At 32.9% G+C, this 21,919-nt stretch overlaps 1 protein-coding gene across 3 annotated transcripts in view; it reads left to right on the top strand.

Annotated features, from left to right (window-relative positions):
* Nucleotides 1-21,919, top strand: part of LOC105229117 (G-protein coupled receptor dmsr-1) — a 283,338-nt gene that overhangs the window by 59,748 nt on the left and 201,671 nt on the right. For 2 of the 3 annotated variants that reach the window (XM_049453470.1, XM_049453471.1), the window contains one exon: nucleotides 13,136-13,192. The gene's annotated coding sequence lies outside the window, so the exon portion shown is untranslated. Of the gene's footprint in view, nucleotides 1-1,319; nucleotides 1,509-4,374; nucleotides 4,893-13,135; nucleotides 13,193-21,919 lie in introns of those variants that run through there. The other variant, XM_049453469.1, reaches the window with a different exon arrangement.

The following is a 21,919-nucleotide window of genomic DNA, read 5'->3' on the forward strand; positions in this document are numbered from 1 at the left end:
TAAACAGGTGGCAACACTATTCTAAAAATATTTTTAGTTTTTAACTTTTTTTAGTGTGACCCTTGTGGGGTTTGTTTGCTTAATTTACCAATGCTTAATTGAAAAGTTGCAAACAGTGAATGCCACCTGTTTGAAATTTGTAAGTAAATACGTAAATTGATGGAAATATCCTGGCACTGCGGCAAGCCATCCAAACAATTAGTCAAATTTTGTGAGCTCTCACTATGTAGCGATCCATTGACTGCAAACATGAAAGTATCGAGGTTCACTCAATCGGTCGTACTATTGAGCTTAAAGCTTCTTCACTTCAAAATCCGCCGTTATTCGATCTATTTTGACGAGCTATTGGTGTTAGGTGAAACAAATTTTTATCTAATCTTTTGTGAGAATACAAAAATTTTTAAAATACAAAATAAACACTTTACTACAGTCATGTGCAAAATATTTGTTGTGAAATGTTTATAGAATTCCATTCATTTTTCTGTATTCCCACATCACATTATTCATTACATTGTTTTCCATTTGCAATTAAACGAAAGTTTACTGCTGCGAAAGTGTTTATATTCAATATCCAAACACATACACACACACACAGCCGCACTGACTGACTCACATGCAGCGGCATATGCTCATTGTGAAAGCGCTCTTAACAAATTCGCCTGGCAATAGACAAAACAAATCTAGTTCCTCATAACTCACTCAGCACATTTGCGCGCGGATTTTTCAATGGCGAAACACCAACACACATGCACACACAGCCACATAGACTAACTTGCCCCACCGCAGCGTAGATCAACTCATTAGCACACATGCGGCCCGCTGAAGTGGCAGCGCTCTCAAGTGGTTGTCCGTTGCCTTGAAATGCTGCAAATATTTGTGTTTTGCTTGTTGTTGTTGTTGCCGGATTTTTTTATTATTTTCTGTTAACATGCCGTTAGTTGTTGTTGTTATTGTTTTTGTGCATACATATTGCTCATTTCCGATAAGCACTCGTTGGCAGCGTCTTAGCGGTGCGCTCAGCTGATTATGTTTTGATTTCAACAATCACAACAAACTTACACGGCCGCCTGTATATGTGTGTGCGTGTGTTTGTAGCAGCATACAACACACGTGCAACACTCGCCAGTTTCGTGGCGCATGCGTCACAATGGAATTTCCAGTGCTCCAATTCGAATGTGTGGCATGGCTGTTTTGTCCGAAAAATTCGGTAAGCCTAAACAAAAGCAAATATACACATACAACCATATCCATACATATGTACATATATGTATATATATATTTTTATATACATATATCCAAATTCCTTCGTTGTAAACAGTGTGGCTTTAAGAAACGCAGCGCCAACGCCAGCGAAAGCAGTTAGCAAATTGAATTCGTTCCGAGCGGTACGCGAATCGGACGCCAGGTGCCAAGGGGGGCGCTCTGTTTAAACGCGTAAATTTCAAGTGCAAAAAAAACTAAAAATATGACCAAAAACGAAACCGCTATTAAAGCGTAATTTATGAGTGGTGAGAGCAAATATTGTAAATCATGCAGTGAGCGCATAAATTTTTCAAAAATAAATGGTTTATAAATTTTGAAAATGTGCGAGCAATTAATGGGCGATAAATATACAAAATAGAGAAAGTGTGTGTGTTTTTTAATTTAACGAAAGTTTTATGGAACTTAGTTGAAAAAAGACAGCTTATAAAATATTTTGAAAAAAAAAAATATTGAAAAATTTGAAAAACAAGTTTTAAAAATAATTGAAATAGTTTATAAAATATTTGAAAAAAAAAATTAAATGTATGTGAAAAAAATTCGGAAATTAAAGAAATATTTGGAAAATTATTTTAAAATATTTAAAAATTTATTAATTAAATATGAAACTTGTTTAACAAAAATATAATATAAATTTAGTGACAAATGATAACTAAATTAAATCGAAACTAACTGGTGAGAAAAAATATTAGTAAATTTTAAAAAAATTGTTAAAATAATGTTTTAATATTAGATAAAATATTTAAAAAAATATGAAAATTGAAAAGAAGATATTTCAAATATTATCGTTAAAAAATTTCAACATTATGAAGTAAACGGTTTTGTTAATTATAGAGAAAGGTTGGAAAAAATAATTACAAAAATAAACCATGAAAAAAACTAAATGAAATAAAGAAAATAACTGGAGTGGAAAACTATTTTGAAAACCATATAAAAAATTTTGTTTAAATAATATATTGATATAAAATATTCCAAAACTAACGAAAATTTTTAAAATTGTTTCAAAAAGTGTTCAAAATTATTTATTGAAAAGAACAAAATATTTAAAATATATTAAAAATATAATTGAAAATAATAAAAATAATCGAGAAATAGCGGTTTTCCAAAAACTTATTTTAGAAATTTTCAAATTATTTCTTAAGCAAGCTATTATCTATGGAAATATTTTAACGAATAAAACAAATAAATCAGAACTATTGCGGACAAATATTAAAAAAAAATATTTCTTAATTAAAATGAAATAAAATATTTGGAAAATGCCGAAAATGGAAAAAGACAGTTTTTGAAAAATTATTCTTAAAATTATTAAAGAAATAAAAATTCGTTAAAAAAAATAATGAAAAGTAAAAGTGCCGAAAAATAGTATGCTTCATCTTTATTGGCATTGTAGTATTAACTACTTGATATACATACATAATAAAATTAGTGAAAAAAAATTTAGAAATTAGAATATTACAAAAATATTTTATTATCGAAAAAATGCAATGTTTTGAAAAAAATATCAACAAAAATATTTAAATAAAATTTTTCAGAAAAATTCTGAAATTCAAAATATTTTTAACTAAAAGTATATTAATTTCTAAATTTTATTTAAAATACCTTGTTAAATAATAAGTGAATAAAATTAAAATTTGGTCAAGAAAATTTGTATAATATTATTTTTTTGAAATGAAACAATTTTTTAAGAAACATATCTAAAGACCAACATTAAAAGATATTTATCATCGAACGTTAACAATTTAAAAAATACATATAAACAATAAATATTGAAAAAAAATCTTAAATAAAAAAAATAAAAATTAATTATTAAAAAAAATATATAAAAAAATATTACTAATATGCCGAAAAATAATGATAATTTAATAAAATGGAAAATATGTGAAGATAAACATTTTAAAACCAAAATTACAAAAAAAAATTTATCAACGAAAACGAAAAAAAATGGATTTTTTGAAAACAAATTTAAAAACAAAAATATAAAAATTAAATATTTGAAAAAACTTCTGAAATTTGAACGAAAAAAAATTATTACTTAAATAAAAATCTAATTTTCAGAGAAGTATTTAAAATTATAGTTAAATAAAGTGCTCAAGAAACTCAAAATTGGTTAAAAGAATAACTTAGAAACCAACATTCAAGAAAAAAAAATTAAGTTAATGGCAACAAAAACTTTATAAAAAGTTTTGAAGAAAAATATTATAAATAAAAAAATTTAAGTTAAATAAAAAAAATTCTTAAACGTGAAAAAATAAATTATTCATTGAATAAAAATAATATAATTTTACAAACATTATTTTAAATACATATGTTGAAAAACAATAATAATTAAATAAAAAAAATTTATTAGAAACAGAAGAAAAAGAGATTAACTTCGGCTGCACCGAAGCTAATATACCCTTCATAGGTGCATTTCTTTTAGTAACTTTGTGTTCAGTTTGTGTGGCAGCTACAACCGATCTGAACAATTTCTTCGGAGATTGTATTGTTGCCTTAGAAAAGAAGCTATACCAAATTTCGTGAATATATCTTGTCAAATGTGAAAGTTTTCCATACAAGAACTTGATTCCGATCGTTCAGTTTGTATGGCAGCTATATGTTATAGTGGTCCGATATCGGCCGTTCCGACAAATGAGCAGCTTCTTGAAGAGAAAATGACGTTTGCAAAATTTCAAAACGATATCTTAAATACTGAAAGACTAGTTCGCATATATACAGACAGATGGACGAACAAACGGACAGACGGATATGGCTAAATCGACTCAGCACAACATACTGATCATTTACATACATATTATATATGTACTTTATAGGGTCTCCGACACTTCCTTCTGGGTGTTACAAACTTAATATACCTTGTTCAGGGTATAAAAATGGATATCGTACAACAAATAAAAGAGTATAAATAAAAAATATATTTACGAAAAACAACTTCTTAAAAGATCTTTAAAGTTAAAGCAAGTTTTCACAAAATTAAAAAATATTTTACAAATCCTGTTTAATGGAATTTATGAAAAAAATGTTATTAAAAATATATATTTATAAATTATAGCTATTTTTAGTTCATATGAAATGAAAAAAATTAATATTTAAAAACTATTATATTTTTCCCTTTAGTTTCCCAACTTAAATAACACTTGCAAATAGTTAAAAAAAAACTTAAAAAAAACTGAACAAACAAGCTTTACACTCACTTTCTGAAAAAACCCGTGCAAAGTTGTCTCTGTGCTCGTGCTCTTGCCCCTCACAACCGAATATAATATTGCAATTATTTACTAACATCCGTCGTGCGTGGCATAAAGATAGAATTTATTAAAAATTCTCCCTTTCGCTTTGTGCTTGCGCTCAACTTGTGCGGCGCTCACTGATTGCTTCCGGGTGCTGAGCACGTGTTTCGGCAAAAAGCAAAATAAGGAAAAAAATTTGTTATAGAAATTTATTAAAAATTTGTTGATCTAACTGCTGGCTGCTCTCTTCTATGCAATGCTGCCCAAATATTTGTGTAATAAAGCATCTGTGTGCGCTCTAAACTTGGACGCTGCGTGCGGCGCTGCTCCGGGCCAGTAGCAGAGAGAAGAATTTTCCACTCGTTTACATGTGTGTGTGTGTGCGCAGTTGCAACTTTAGAATTATATGTAAGTACATATGTATATGTATATATTTTTGCTGGCTTCAAAGCGACTGTGTAAATACTTTGCGGAAATGTAAATATGTATTGTGTGGGTTCAAACAGTGGCTGCAAATAAAATTGGTCTGCAGCGCAGTATTCTTAATAAAAACTATGAATTTATTAAACCGAATAAAAGTTTTAAAGGATGAATTATGAATTTTAACAAATTTACCTTTTTTTGAAGGTTAGGAGTAACTATAAACATATGCATACATATTTTTAATTCTCGGGACCCTCTCTAATAGAAACAATAAAGGGCTTATCCTCTATATTTCGGGATTAGAGAAAGCTCTTCTTGCTTTTCTAAATATTTTCTATAACTTTTTGAAAGACAACCGGCAAACAAATGGCTGTATACCACTCATAATTTACCATTCTGCGTTGCTCCAGTGCTATGGTTGCGACAATTCTTGTTTTTCCAAAAAATAATCTCGAAAATGGGCGTCAATTAGTTTAATTTTTTTTACGAGTTGAATATTTTAAGTTACTGTACGCAACACAAATAACGCTCATATGTCTAAACTTTCTGCGTATACCATCAAAATGTCAAACTGTACTATAAAGTTGTAGGTTGCCAGATTGCAACACTCGGGTTGCCAGATTCCGAAATATAAAAAGCACTACATATTATTAAATTTTATTACTGCTTTTTGCTGCATCGAGTGAGCAACAGTGCAGCTGCTCTAAAACAACAGACATTTGCTTTTTCATGAGTTTGTTTTGCATATTTTTTGGCGTAGAAGCCTGAATTCAGAAAAAGCAACTGCTTTTGATATCATAATAATAAATTTGTAATAACCACATATAATAATAATGCATAGAGAATAATGAATAATGAAATGCATTTATTGTTTTTGTGGTGACCGTTATTTATATTACTGCAATGCTTTTTGTCAAAACGTTTCACTAACTGAGAACACTTTAGAACAATCAAATTTATCTATTTAAGATTCAATGACATGATAATAGTTTTTTTTACTTTGATTATCCATCTATTTTCCGGCAATTAAACTTATTCAGAATTTGTGTTGCATACCTTACGGCGAATGAATGTCACTGTGGGATTTAATTAAAATTTTATCACTTCACATTCAAATAAAGGAATTTTTTTTCATGAAAACTGAGATAAATGATTACCGTTATTAATTTAGTTACCGTTATTACAATGCTGCAAGCACAAATGAATATTAAATATGTTATTCAGCTTATTGAAATAATTGAATAATTTGAAGTAGAAAAACCGTCAATTAAAATAACAAATATTTCTTTGATAATTTCACAAAATATTTGTAGCATAAAATTCTTTGATAAAAATTATTATTTTTTTTTTATAAGGTAATTTAAAAAATGGAAAAAAATTTTAAATAAATAAAAAAAATATTAAAAAAAAGTCGGCCGACTCCGGGATTAGCAGGGATAGTTGCCAAATTAATTGAAGTTTTTTTTGAGGAAAAAAAAATGGCGAATTTCCAAAAAAAAAAACGATTTTACTTAAAAAAACCGATTATTTTATATAATTGATCGTGTTAAATTTTTTCGAGTATTTTTTCGAAAAGTTCAATCAAAAACAAAAATCTAAAAAAAAATGGTCTCCAAAAGTCAATTTCTATAAAAGTTATGGCTATTTGAATATAAAAAAGCCATTTTTTTAGCAAAAAATAGCAAAATTCATAACTTTTTTGAAGTTGGACCAAAAATTTTGAAAAAATTCTCAAAAATGTTTTTCAAAGGGTAGAAAAGGATGGATAAGTTTCAGCAAAATCTAAAGGGGTCGGGTTCAAAAGTGGTCGATTTGGTATGGAATACCCCATATGTTTTTTATATGTCATTTACCCGGAGAATTTAGTTACATTTTCTGGGTGCTCTTTTGTCACAATGTATAGCTGTCATTATGACTGAAATCAATTTTTTGCCGGAATAAATTTTTTAGCTTCGGTGTAGCCGAAGTTCACATTTTTTTTAATACGACATAAGCAACAATATAATTATTTTCTCTGTATTCTCTCTTATACTTAAATACTCGGCATTTTTAAATTGTAAATATGTTTGCATGTAAATAAATTGAAAAACTTTTAAATCCATGTGCACACAAATAGTTTTAACGCCATAATTAGCGCCCACTTAAAATGGCACACAACCATACAAACAGCTGCCTGCTGCTACCAAATACATTCATATATACGTATGCGCATATCTGCTGATTGTATGTATGTATGTGTAGGTGCAAAGTTTACACTGTTACTAATGCCACAGCAGTGAGCATATGCGTCATGTCTGGGCGAGCACTTAGAAAAATCTCGATTAAAATTTTGTTTTGCTTTTTTCCTCTTAACGCGCTCATGTCGCACATGAAGAAACGAAATTAAAAGGTGGAGGGTGAAAAAGACTACAATTTATTTCATTAATTAAATAAATATCTTTATATATATGTATGTATGTATATATATAATGTGCATAATTACTGAGCTTTTAATACAAATAAAGCGAGTGCAATTATTTTTTGATTATTTACGTGCTGTTTACGGACGCACATACCAAAGTGGCTGTCGGCATAGCGTAATATTTTCATAAAGTTTTTAAAATATTTATTTTATTATAAATATTATTATTATATCTTGAAGAGGGTAGATTAAGTTTTCTACAAAGCTTGTAACACCCGGCAAGAAACATTGAAGGCCACTTTACAGGGTCAGCACTCGAAGTGTAACCAATTAAAAAAGCCATAAATTCGGTTTGGAAAATTATTTTAAAGTACAAAATGTGCCAAAATAATCATAAATTCAGGACCAATTCACTTTTGCCTTAAGTATGGCCTTGAGACGGTCAAAAAGCGCATCGCAAGCTGCTCGAATGTGACTTGCCGGTATTTTGGCCCACTCACGGCCAATGGCTTTCTTCAGCATCTCGAGCCTGGTGTATTTTTTACTTCGGACCTTGCTCTCGAAAATGGCCCAGAGAGAATAATCCATTAGATTCGCATCTGGTGAATTCAAGAGCCATTGTGTAGTCGTAATGAAGTTCGGAACGTTGTTTTTCAGCCATTCTTAATTCACTCGCGCTTTGTAAGACGGTGCTGAGTCTTGTTGAAACGTCCATGGTTTGTGACCGAAATGTTCGTTTGCCCACGGCTTCAAAGCAGCCTCCAGCACACTTTCCCGATAATATGTTGCGTTTACTTTGACGGCAGGCTCGATGAAAATAATTGGAGTGCGCCCATCTGCCGTGACAGCGGCCCAAACCATTATTTGTGGCGGGTGCTGCCTCCTGGTGGCCAACCGATGACTTAGATTCTCGTATGAACGGTCGGTCAAGTAAACCCTATCGTTTTGAGAGTTTACGAATTGCTCAATTGGAAAAATTTTTTCATCAGAAAACACAATGTTAGAAATTTGACCACTTTCGGCCAATCGAAGCAACTGCTTCGCTCTCTCAAGTCTTCGGTGTGAGATCATGGGCCTTTTAAAGCTTGTAAAGCGTAACCTTGAGCTCATTTTTCAATATGCGTCGGATGAGGCGGTGGGATATTTGTAGTTCTTTAGCCATTTGATTGGCACTTCGACGTGGATTTCGCTCAAGTCGCTTCTTCACTTTCCGAACTATCTCACGTGATGTTGCAGTCTTTGATGGCCACCTCCATGGCGTTTTGCGATGCTACCAGTATCATTGTAACGAGTGACGATAAACAAAAACTTTATTCACATTAAGGTGTTCGAGCTCACGAACGATTGCTGGCTGTGATTTTCCAGCTAAATATACAGCAATCAATTCCATCGCTGATCACTTTTTTTGCGTTCACGCTTTTGTAACTTGTGAACAATACTCTGAACTGTCATTCATCAAATTTATAAACAGCTGATTCCAGTGCGACAGCTGCGCGAACTGTATGAAGTTGGTTACACTTCGAGTGCCAGACCCTATATACATATATCCGAATATCACCGTGACAGGCTGAGTCAATCCCGCCATGTGCACCTGTATATGCTTACACTAATCACTCAAATTTTGAGTTATCGACAGATTGATCGTTGGTAGATCTTCATGTGAAGATCATCTCGAGTCTTGCTATTCATCTGGTTGAAATATCCATTTCCATAGACATAATTTCTGTTTTCTATGAGGATTTCTGGACTAGCATCGGTTCGGAATATTTAATTTTTCGTCAATATTTATTTTTTTATTCAAAGTAATCTCCACATATATGTATGTACACATAATGCTTAAAATTTTGTAACAGAATTTATGGCAAGTCTTATAGTTCCTATAAAAAATCTACCTATGCTGAGTATTATAGCTTCGCTTATCTATTTTTAACCATGAAACAAACAAACCTAGTAAAATGTCATAATTCTTTTCTAGTTCCGTTGTGCAAAAAAAAACTATATCCGCAAAATTTTTGCTTGTAAAACCAGGTCATTTGTTTGCATTTAGTCAAAATATCAAGTAAAATGGCAACTTTTAAGTTTCACCGAAAGTTTAACCACTTTGCGTTTGTCACGTGTATTCTAAGATATATCGCATACAAGCATATACTATACATACAAAATTGTACTTAACGTAAAAGCTAAACTGACACTTAAAAAACTTAAAAACCTCTGTGGCAGAATTTCCATTTTTTTTAAATTTCCAGTTTTCTTTGCGCGTTCTGTTCAAAAGTTTACTTTAAAATTTAAGACTTAAACACTTATGTGCGCATTTTTTTTTCCTAAAGGATATAGCAAGTATTTTACTAATGAGTTTATAATTTAGCGAAGAAAGTTTTCTCAGAAAAATATGAAAGCATAATTTTACTACTAGGGAGTTTATTGTTGTATTTTAAACGGAAACAACAACAACTATGCTTCTTTCATTACTTTATACTTTTTTAAGCCGTTTTTCTTCAATTCATACTTACTTTATTAAAAGGAGAACAGTGACAACTCTGTTTGATGAGTTTGTTTCATATATTTGAGCCTTCAAGATGAAACTATATTATTTACTAATAAAGAACTACAAGAAACCATTACTATATATATATAAAACTAGATCTAGTTAGGAAATCTGAGCAAGTAGAAGAAGTGTCATGACAACTAAACTGGTTTTTTCAATACAATGTGCACAATGTCTCAAGTTCTTATCAGCTGATTTACTTGAAACATGGCTTGAATATTCATAAAATATCTCCATATCCCTATTAAAAAAAAAAATAACAAATTTAAGAAAAAAATCAAGCTTCATTTTTGTGTAGCCGCAATTTTATAAAATAAAACTTTTTTTCAGTTTTGCCTCAGACATTTCTATCAAACAAGAATTAGGGCTTTAGTTTTCAGATAACCATGGAAATCATAGCCGTCTTTTTGCTCTATTTCAAGAACGAGTAACATAGTGATATTCATACGAATCAAGAATCCATAAGGGTTTTATTTCCAGATGAACACAAGGGTAGAAATCATGGCGGCGAGTATGTATTCTTTTCCCATCTCTACTCAATGCAAATTTATTTTAAATATATTTTATATATTCTTGAAATATAAATAAACAAATAGATATTGAAAATAGCAATTGTTTTTTGTTTTATCAATTAACAAAAAAACGCTCTAAATTCGGGTCTATAAACTGGAATACCCGCTTAAATCTGTCTGCAATAATGACATAATTATGACAAAACTCTGACAATAAGTGAAATCATTCAATTTACACAAGCTATATTACAACTATTCTGTGAATTCCGTAGAGTCAGTTCGTTGATATTTCATACATGAAGATTAACAAAGATAATCCTAAAATAAAACGTGAAATAAAAACCATATTTTTACCACAACTTTTTATATTACCATTTTTTTAGTAACAAACCACCACGGAAAAAAACAGTTTATATATGCAAACAAAAGTACAAAAAGTCCTTGCAACCAAAAAAACAATATTATTATGCATTCGTTGCATGTAGAAAAACTGCGCCAAATTAAAGCTTATAAATCGTACACTCCATGCTTGACATCAGTTAATCGCATGCGTGTTTTAACGACAAAGAAAAAATGTAATTGCCAATAAACGCTTAAGCTCACATAATCTGTAAATGATGTGGTTTTTCACTAGAATCAAGTCGGTAATTAAGTTAACATTTGTTTTATGAAATCTCTGTAAATGTTTATGCTCAGAGACACACATGCATACTTACATACTCGTACTTCAACTATTACACTTGATTTAAAATGAGCCAGCAAAAACATTGCTTTTATTTCGAGTTATTCTACTGTATTTTAAATAGCAAAATTAAATTATTTTCTCGGAAATATTTTAGTTTGTAAACCACTTTTTGCGGTTTTAGTTATATGCATGTATGACTTCAGATATTGAATTGTGGTCAAGTGCTGCAAGAAAATATTTTTTCCAAGGAAGTTGTATGGCAATCTTGTCATTTATGCTATGAATAAAGCAATTTTTCAATTATATATTTTTTTTTAATTTAAAATGTTTTTATTAATATATTTCATAGCGAAAAATTTGGTCCTCGGGTAGTTTCGGGATTTTCGAATTTCGGGTTTATTATTTTAGTCCCGAAAATTCGGGATTTATCAGGGGTAAAATGTTTTAGAGCCATACATATTTTAGCTCAAAAAAAGTATTCAAATAGTTAAACGCGGCAAAAATTTCACTATAAAATACAACACATAGCATAACACATCATTGCCTAGACAAATTCGGTGCACCGAAAAATTTCGGGATTTCTGCATTAAATATTCAAAATTTTAAGAAAAATTATGTAAAAATCAGTTAAGTATAAAAATATATGTATAGTATAATAATAAATAACTTCATATTTTGTTCATAGAAAAAATTTCTTCTCATACCAATTTCGCCATAATTAGTGTCATAATTTCGGGATTTACCTTCTCAGTATTTTGGAAGCTTATTATTTTATAGAACGAATATTCCTTTATAAAACATTATAAATAATTCCAACATTTCGGGATTACTACTTTGAGTCCCGAAAATAAATAAATCAAGTTTTTTAGAAGAATATCCCATTTTAAGTTATAATACCAAACTCTACATTCTTCGTAAATGAAAATTGTATTGATCCCAATAATTTCGTCATTTCGGGATTACTATTTTCAATCCCGAAATTTCGGGATACGATTCAATATTTATTATATTTATACCAAAACCGGTAATAGACAAAGTTAAATAGAAAATTAAAAGAGTTATATACTATATTGAAAAATAATTTCACATTTTTGTAATGAAAAAATTGGCAACCTGAGTGATTTCAGGCTTTCGTAATTACCACTTTAACCACTAATTATCGAGATCTGTCGGGAATTCAATATTTCGGGAGCGAATAAATTAAAAAAAAAGTTATTCTGGATTTCGGGATTACTACTTTCAATCCCGAAATTTCGGGATATGTCAAAGATGTTTTTTTTTATCGGTAATAGAATCAATTGATTAGAAAAATAAAATAATAATATAAAAAATAATTTTACAGTTTTTTATAACGAAAAAATTGGTCCCCTAATGATGTCGTGTTTTCGGGATTACCATGTTAACCACTGATATATCGAGTTCTCTCGGGAATTTAATATTTTGGGTGCACATAATACTACAAACAATTCAGGATTTCGGGATTTCAACTTTGAGTCCCGAAATTTCAATATTCGTGGTATTCCAATGTTTTGAAAGCACATACAAATGTATACTATAAAATATATTGAATATGGAAAATTATGCCTAAATACAACACTACTAAAAATTCACTTTTTTTACGTCGAAAAATTGCTACCCCGAGTTATTTCAGTTTATCGGGTCTACGACTGTGACTATGGAAATTTCGATCAAGATCAGGAGAATTCACTAATTTGGAAGCACATCGGTATTACTAAACTGAGTCCCGAAATTTCGGGATTAGTTTGGTTTCAATGTCTTTAAAACACATACAAAATGTATTAAGGTATAATTTTAAGGTATAAAAAGAGTTGAACGTGGAAGAATAACCCAATATAAAACATTCAAAACAAACTTCAAATTTAATATGTCGCGATTTCTGTACCACTAGTTTGTGCCGCGTAAATTCGGTTTCAATTGCGGATTCAATATTTTGGTAGCACATGCATATTTTAAAGCTCTTTAAAACTGTTTTACCACATTTAAATGACTTTTTAATATTTATGCTCTAATATTATTGCTCTTCTATAGTAGTGGTAAACATATACATATTTATTTTTATTTCAGGACCGTGTCGAAACTGAACATTCTACTTTCTTAAATACCCAGCAGAGCTTCATAGCGGTAAGTTTTTTTTACAATTTTTGTTTAAGAACAGTTGAACACAAATGTTTAGAAGTTTAAAATGGACGTAATATGAATCCTACATTCCCGTTGAACTTATACTATTGTGCTATTTCATGAACCAAATACAAGTACAGAGCGTAGATAAAATGTTTTTAAGTTGCAGTAACCTCAAAGATTTTGGCTTGGTAACTCTTCGAGGTATTGCACCAAAGCTGAGATTCTGTTATGTAGATCTAAATGTTTGATGACATTTCCTAGTTACTAGTTTTGAGTCATATAAATTCCTTATTTCCGTAAAAGTGTCGCCTTATAAATTTTTATCTCCCAGAAAAAGATTAATAGTTTTGAGAGGAAATACCCAGCTGGGGATTAGACCAATTCAATTACAGTCCCATTATATTATATATGTATAGTTTACAATAGGGAGTAGAACAATTTTCCGCCACAAGTCAGATATTGGTACTATGCCTACTTTGAGTAAGCCCGTGAATCGATTCTAAACTTTATCAACGCTTATGTACTATACATATGTATATTATAAGAGGTCCGCAGATTCTAATTTCTAGTAATTAAATCTATTTGATTTGCAAAGCTTACAAACAGCCTTAGAGGTACCTAACAATCTTATTAATTCTAAGCAAAAGAATGATCCCGGATCAGTTGATATCTTTAGAGTGCTGTCAAATTTATACAAGCGCTTTTCGAAAGTTAGATTAGGTTGCTCTATTGTTGCCCTGGTGCCCCATTTTCTGCAGTCATCGAAACAGTGACCAGTTAGTATTCCTATCATGTTTTTACAGTGTCTACTATCGACTGCCAAAAGGAATTTCATGTACTTCTGATTTACCGTTTTGTACATGACTTTTGCAGTTTTTCACCCAAGTAGCTCGTTCCAACGGGTTTTGATTTTCTTCATCATGCTCCTTCCGAGATCGTCGTACTTACAATGCATGGGTTTTCTCATGTTGATCACGTTTTCGGATGTTAGCCGTACACCACTCGTCCACTATTTCGTTGCCCTAGATTTGTGGCCTGGCACCCAGTAGAAGTAAAGTTACTTCTGGGAACACTTTCCACTGCTGTGCTGCTTCTCAAGAAACTTGTTTCCGATATGCGATACTAGGTTATTGCCCTGATTTCTGCTTGGCTGTCTACGTAGATATTAACTCTGGAATTGCCTGCAGGTGCACTAGAGGCCAGCACTGCGGTTTTCGGAAAGGCAAAGACCTTAGCTTGAAGTATAGTGTAGTGGTCCGGCAACTTAAAAGGTTGACTTATGTCTAACTCTGAACAGTATATTTCCGCACCAACTCCATCTATAGGTAGCAGGTTTAGTACCAGTTCAAGAACCGCCGTTGGAATTGTTCTTAAAAAAACCTTTCCCATTGGCTTTCGGTAGGTGGATTTCCTTCGCCTGTCACCCATATTACTGCACCGTTGGGCAAAATTTCAAAGGTTAGGGTTAACTGAAAAGCATATGTATTTAATTCTAGTAGCGCCATCTATGTGCCATGCTGGGAACTTTTCCTTGTTACTTTATAGGGTCTCCGTCATTTCCTTCTAGGTGTTACAAACTTCGTCACAAACTTAATACGTACATATATGTATAATGGTCAAAGTATAAAAATAGCAAATGGTCAGACCAAAGATGTTTCAGCTTATTTCGCTTGTATGAATGCAAATAGAATTAATAATTTCGCCACGTTCAGCGAATTTGGAACAGATACAAAAATATTATCGAATCTCCTGCCTGAATTTATCTTCTCCTTCAGCATAAACAAATATTCACACTGCATTTCTCCGCTGTCTTCCTCTTCGCATTGTATTTAATTAATACTTTAACGCTACATGACATTGCATCACTCAATCGTTGAAAACTATAATTCACTTTAACAATGCGTTCGGTGGACTGCTGTAAAGCTTGTACGAAGCAGACAGCAATGACGAGCGCAAATGGAGCGCAAATGGTTCCATTGCTTCATCATTATGCTTACAGCAGACTCGGAAAAGCGGCATAAGCTGGGCAAGAGTCATTTAAACTGTAAATGTAGCCGGCGCTTGCCGGTATCAATTCCACCAACTAACAACTCACTTTCCGCGAAACGCATTGATTTCTTCATGCTGCAGCTGCCACATTGTTGTATGTACATAAGCACTCAGTCGCTGCACTCTTGCCCAGAGCTCTTGCGTTGAGCATGGCTATCAGGCAGTTGAGGAGCTCAACGTCAGCCATTTATCACGCATGAATTGCAACAAATCGTGGGGAGAATCTGGTGGCGCTTGAGGTGTTGTCACCGCCAGAGTCAAGCCGAGAAGTATGCCAAATAAACACGCAGAGCCGTCATTTCATTTAAGTTCGCAAATTAATGTTGACTTGTGGGAAGGATATTCAGCGCGCAGCTACCGTTATACGCCATTTTCCTGCGGGTAATGGCTAAGGGCGATCGCGGGGAGTTCTGTATAATGAAAATTACAAAGATTTAATATAATTTTCCTTGCAAGTAAGTCATCAGTTTCGTAAGTTTAAATCGATTATGGTTACGTGAACGTGACGTTGCTGCATTTTAAGTGGTTTGTAGACGTAATGCACAACTTTCTTGTACAGAAATACTGTATACTCTTCTGAAGAAAGACTGGTTGGCAAATTGAAATTACTAACTGAAAGTTGACTGGCTCGAAAAGTTACAACTGTATACCAATTATGAAGCCATTTAGAGTTCAAGCTGGACTCTAGAAGATTTCTAGTCTCAGACTGTCTTATTTAAATTAAACTTCATGAAACGATCTAGAATTTGCTTTGTCCGAAATTTAAGATTGGATCGTTTTTTGTCTATTTCTAACTAGTGTTGGAATTGGTACAACTTTGTACCAATTATGAAGCCATTTAGAGTTCAGACTGGCCCCTAAAAGACCTCTAGTCTCAGACTGTCTTATTTAAATTAAACTTCATGAAACGATCTAGAGTGTTTGCTTGAGACTTAGTTTTCCTTTAGTCAAACCAAAATGAGTGCGTTTTGTCCGAAATTCAAGATTGGATCGTTTTTTGTCTATTTCGAACTAGTGTCGGAGTGAAAACTTTTTGACAGAAATCTCACAATTAAAAACTATTGAAAATTGGCCTTGTTCATGACACAAATTGATTATATAGAAATGCACTTGTGCTTTATATTAGCTATTCAGAATGAGTCTGTTATTGTCTTTATTTTGAATAAAGTGATGAATTTAGTTTTTAGTTTTTTGTCTCCGACAGTTTCCGAAAGGACTCACTTTGATTTTTGTATTATGGCAAATACCTTCTGCTGTGTAATATAGCTAAGAAAAAACATTTCTTGAGAAAGCCATTTCAAAATTAGTTTGTTCCAAATGTTCTCTTTTTACTGAGTACCATTCGACAACAATCATCCGATGGCAATCTGACATCCATTGGCAGACAATTGAAAATAGTAATCTAAAACCCATCTCACAGAAGCCATATTGCTCCACCTACATAACTCAATCATATCATATTAGTGATCTGACAGCTGTCTGACAGCTATCTGACAACTATTTGATAAGCAATTGTTAGAAGTCATCTGACAGCATCCATATCTCAGCTACCTGATAGTAAATTTGTGACGGAAGTCATCTCAGAACCAAATTATGCTTACATTAGTCATGTGACAGTTTTTTGACAGCAATTTGACAGTAAGTTGACAGCAATTTGACAACAAGTTGACAGCATTCATTTAGCAGTAATATCTGACAGCGCAGCAGCAAAACAGCTGTTAGAGAGCATTTGACTTGTATTGAAAAAATATTGTAAGAAATCTCCGCAGGTGATGATAAATTTCCAATTATATTTCTCATATGAACAGCTTCTTGAAATTTTGGGAATTGTTGATGATTCAAAATTTTTACTCCGAAAATCTAAGTTTTAGTCTGAGTTTTACATGTTGATATTCTTCTTTAAGCTTTTAAATTTTTGGCGACTGTACTCGTACTCATGCATAATGCATGCTCCAAAGAAGAATATTGCAGATAGAAACCCCTGATACGAGGGCTGCTATATATATTTCTGGCCTAATAATGAAAATAGGCCTATTTATCAACGAAAATGTTTTTTTTTTTTTTTTCGTTGGAGTTGGCTCGTCTTGGAAGACCCACACGGTCGATATTGCTGTTTTGTTTCGGGCTCATACGCATAGATCCATGATTCGTCACCTGTGATGATCTTATAAACTTCTTTTGAAGCACCGCGATCGTATTTTTCAGCATTTCTTTACACCAATCCACACGAGCCTTTTCTTGAGCTATTGTCAAATTGTGCGTTTTTAATTCCCTGTAAATAAAACAATTCACGATTAAATGACAAAACGTTCTGATGTTATGCCAAAAAATGTCAAACTTTCCAATGGAAATGTCAGATTGCACCTGGCAACACTTAGTGTTGCCTAGGCCAGAAATATACATAGCAGCCTATGTATCATTCTGAAATTTCACACACAATCTTTTCTCCACAAAACGCTACACATTTGCCGGAACAGACGATATCGGTGCACTTTAGCTTATAGCTATCATTCAGACAACACTTTCAAAATCAGGTTCTCCTATGGAAACTTTCTTATTTGTGAAGAATATTATAGCTTCGGCGCAACTTTAGCTAACATTGTACCTTGTCTAATTTTTAGCCACGACGCAAATAGCTACAACGTAAATTCACCGTTATTAATATGCAAATTGTATTATGTACTCTCAAATTGGCGTTAAACAGTAAGCAAAACACTACTTAAAAAAATGTAATTAAAACTTGTGGAAATGGCTCGAATACATATGTTAATATCCGTTTTCGTGGCTTCTGAAGTGCCGTGCGCGTGGAAAATATAGATTTCGCCATACAAACTCATGCATAATGCATGCTCCAAAGAAGAATATTGCAGCTAGAAACCCCTGATAGTTGTTGGACTTTTTCATGGAAATTTCACCCAAAATAAGTTCGCATTAATGTAATCAAGCTCTCAGCATGTTTGGTAAATATTTTACTTCTGTGCTGCATTGCATAAATTACTAGCTGCGCTGTTTTCGTTCGCAAGTTCTGACGTCGAGCTGTTGCTGCTCGCGTAACTTTGAATTTCCGCTTATTGCGCTGGCATTTACTGTTATTGCACTTGATGCGATGCATTTCTTAACGACTTTCGTATGTTTAGGGTTTATTGAACTTTTCTCGTAGCCAAACAATAACAGTTATGTCGAGACAAATGCAGTTTCTAAGCTGACGATTATTTTTTTGTTGTTTTTGTTGTTGCGCGTGAACTTTTAATGTCTCTTTCTTTGTGCGTTTTGTATATTTTGTAGTTTACGAGTTGTTTCCTAAGTTCTTAAATCTTTATGTTACTGATTGTTATTTTTACTTTTCTATGCCTTGAGTGTGGAGTAGTACATTCCTGGAACTCTTGTTGTTTTTAGAAAATAAGTTTGACGCTTTTCTTCTTCTTCTTTATTGGCGTAGACACCGCTTTTTGGAGGCAATTGGAAATTCCAAGTCTAGACAGGTCCTTCTCCACCTGGTCTTGACAACGATTTGAAGGTCTTTCTCTTCCTCTGCTTCTCCCGGCGTATATAGTGTCGAATACTCTCAAAGCTGAAGTGTTTTCAACCATTCGACGACATGACATGGACAGCGTAGCCGCAGACTCTTAATTCGCTGAACTATGTCAATATCGTCTTATATCTCGTAGAGCGCTTCCTTCCATCGCATGCGATATTCGCCGTTGCCAATGCAGCAAAAGACCATAAATCTTCCACAGAACCTTTCTCTTGAAAACTCGTAACGCAGACTCGTCAGATTTTATCATCGCTCATGCCTTTGCATAATATAGCAGGACGGGAGTCGTGAGTGACTAATAGCGTTTAGTCTTTGTTCGTCGAGAGAGGACTTTACTTCTCAATTGTCTACTCAGCCCGAAGAGGATTAATATGAAACCCATAAAGATGTACAAAACAACGTAGTCGCTCCTCAGACTCAGCTAATAAAGCCTATCCGTCGCCATATTTTTTGCGGTTTGCGAAAGTACTTAAGTTCGGTTACTCTCAAAATTGTGACTAATTACTCATTATTTAAATTCTCCGCTCATTATAAAGGACAAAGTCCATTAGTAAAAATATTGCCTTGTTAAATTAGATAATTTCCAACCAACCAGTATCAACGAATTATAAATAATATTCGTGACATTGCTGCTTACCCTTTCTCGAAATATCCTTCACTTTGCATAAAAGATGCAAGCGAGAGATTTATTTATGCAGCACTTTGCCATTCGTCTGCAGCGAATACAGTAGCTTTAAGGAAGAGGAAAGACGACAAGCGATGACCTTCATTTGCCACTCACTGACGGCATATAAATCTCAGCTGAATGCTAAGTACACAATCACACACACACACATAAACGAATGTGTGTCAAATAGAGTGTAGGGTGAGTGAATAAAGAGAGTGTTAAAAAAGTGCATACTCGTATAAGTAGTGAGCAAAGTGAATGAAAGCGAAATTTGCTAATTAAATAGCTGGAAGTTAAGCGCTAAATACGAATTGGCGTTTAGCCGATTTTCAAGCAAATATTTGTTCTATGGCAGTAAATAGCTTTAAGCTGCGTGCCCAAAGCCTGCAAACAAGATCGCCTGCAAGAGTTGGGTAACCAGCGCAAACACTAACACTTAAACACACACACACCAAGCGTTATATATTCGATTGCATCAATGTGGCAGCGCTAAGCCATAAATCATTGACGGTACATTGCCTTCGAAATGCGAAAACCCAAAAATGCGCGACGCCCCACTGAAAGCGCTACCCGAAACAAAAAACATTATGAGCAAAATAAAAAAGCGAAATCTGTGGAAATTGTGCGATATTAAAGAGGAAAAACCAAATCAGAAATTTATGTTAGAAAACTGTGAGCAGCAAACGCAAAGCACATCGAAAATAATGAGGCATGCAGTTAGAGAAAATAACGAAAAAAGTAGCTTCGTGTTTGAGGCGAAAGTTATGTATTTACCCTGAGCGAATGAAGGCAAACTTATTGTAGGGATAATTAAATTATGTTTCTGTGACTACTTTTTAAAAATTAATAAAATTTTCTTAGTTGATTAAGTATTGAAATTGTTGCAATAGATTTTGGAGCCATTTACTGCAGTTTTTAGGACCTCGTAATTTCCTCAGAGCATTTTTTATGTTAGAAAAATCTATGGCAACTTACTTAGAATAGTTAGACACGAAATTTTCTTTATAAAATCAGTTGTTGTTGAATTATTGGGTATAGTTAGCAGAATTGAGGACATTAAACTCAATTATATTCTCAACTAATTTAGACAGACTGTATCGAATCAACATCTATTTATATCTGTACCGCTAAAGCGCTTCTTCTAGCACTTGGAAGCTTAGGTAGAAGCATATGCTATTATTTTTCTTCAAGGGAGATAAAAAAGGAGCTTAAAATTTAACTTTACATGTGTGGACGACTGTTTAAATTTCTTTTTTAATACATACAGTAGTCCACGGCTAATGAAATATGGGAAATTTCACAATCGCTTACTCAATTATCGCAAATAAATTTGTTACATTAAAAATTTGATTGTGGTTTCTGTACGTTTATTGGCATTGCATATAACACTTCAATTGAAAAATCTACGGCCTATCATAATATAACACATTTTTTTACAAAATTTGTGTTTTATTCAACATAGTTCCCTTTATCCTTCAATTTCCCCTGATGCTTCAACTTTTCGCTACTGTTTTTATCGGTACGGACAAATCGTGCTTCAAAATAGACCTCAGTTTCGCCGATCACTTGTTCATTCGACAAAAATTTTTTTCCAGTGAGCATTCCTTTGAGATGTGAGAACATTCAATAGCCGCTAGGGGCCATATCTGGGGAATATGGTGGATGTCGAAGCAATTCAAAGATCAATTTATGAAGTTTTGCCATCTTTTTCACTAACTCGTGACACGGTGCATTGTCTCGATGAAACAGCACTTTTTTCGATTTCATCTTTCAGTCGACCCAATACACATTGCTTCGAATCAACTCGTTGTTGGTTTTGGTCAAAAGCGAGCTCGCCCGACACCCACTTTGCACAGAGCTTTCTCAAATCCAAATATTCGTAAATGATACCATCTACATGTTTAGTTGATATCTTTAGAGTGCTTGCTATCTCGAATAACTTCACTTTACGGTCATGCAAAATTATTTTTTGGAGTTTTTTGATATTTTCGTCGGTGACAACCTCTTTTGAGCGTCCACTGCATTCACCGTCTTCGATGCTATTTTAATCACGTATGAACTTCGCATACTAACCTTTGAAGGTTCATTTTCTTAAGGCAGTGTCTGAAACTCGTCACCGCGACATGTTTTTGCTCCAAAAATTTTATATTTTACCTCCAAAAAATAACATTTTGTCATTTTAAAGATGCTTGAAACAAAAAAACCTAACATAGGAGGATCTTATTATTACCAGCTTACAATTGAAAACTTAGTCCTGTCGTAAGTTCTTTTACACGAAGCAACTATTTTTTGTTGTCAAATCAAAGATGTTTTGAGACTCTCCAAACTTCTGTGTGGTATTCACAGACCACGTTCTTCAACGCTGACCACAAATTGTAGCCGAATGGGTTCAAATATGTACTTCCAGTCGCCCAATTATATGTAAATATGTATGCAGAAATATTGTTTTTAAAGCCACAACTGAATTGCTTTTGCC

This window comes from Bactrocera dorsalis, chromosome 3 (genome assembly GCF_023373825.1).
Source record: "Bactrocera dorsalis isolate Fly_Bdor chromosome 3, ASM2337382v1, whole genome shotgun sequence".
Lineage (NCBI taxonomy): Eukaryota > Metazoa > Arthropoda > Insecta > Diptera > Tephritidae > Bactrocera > Bactrocera dorsalis.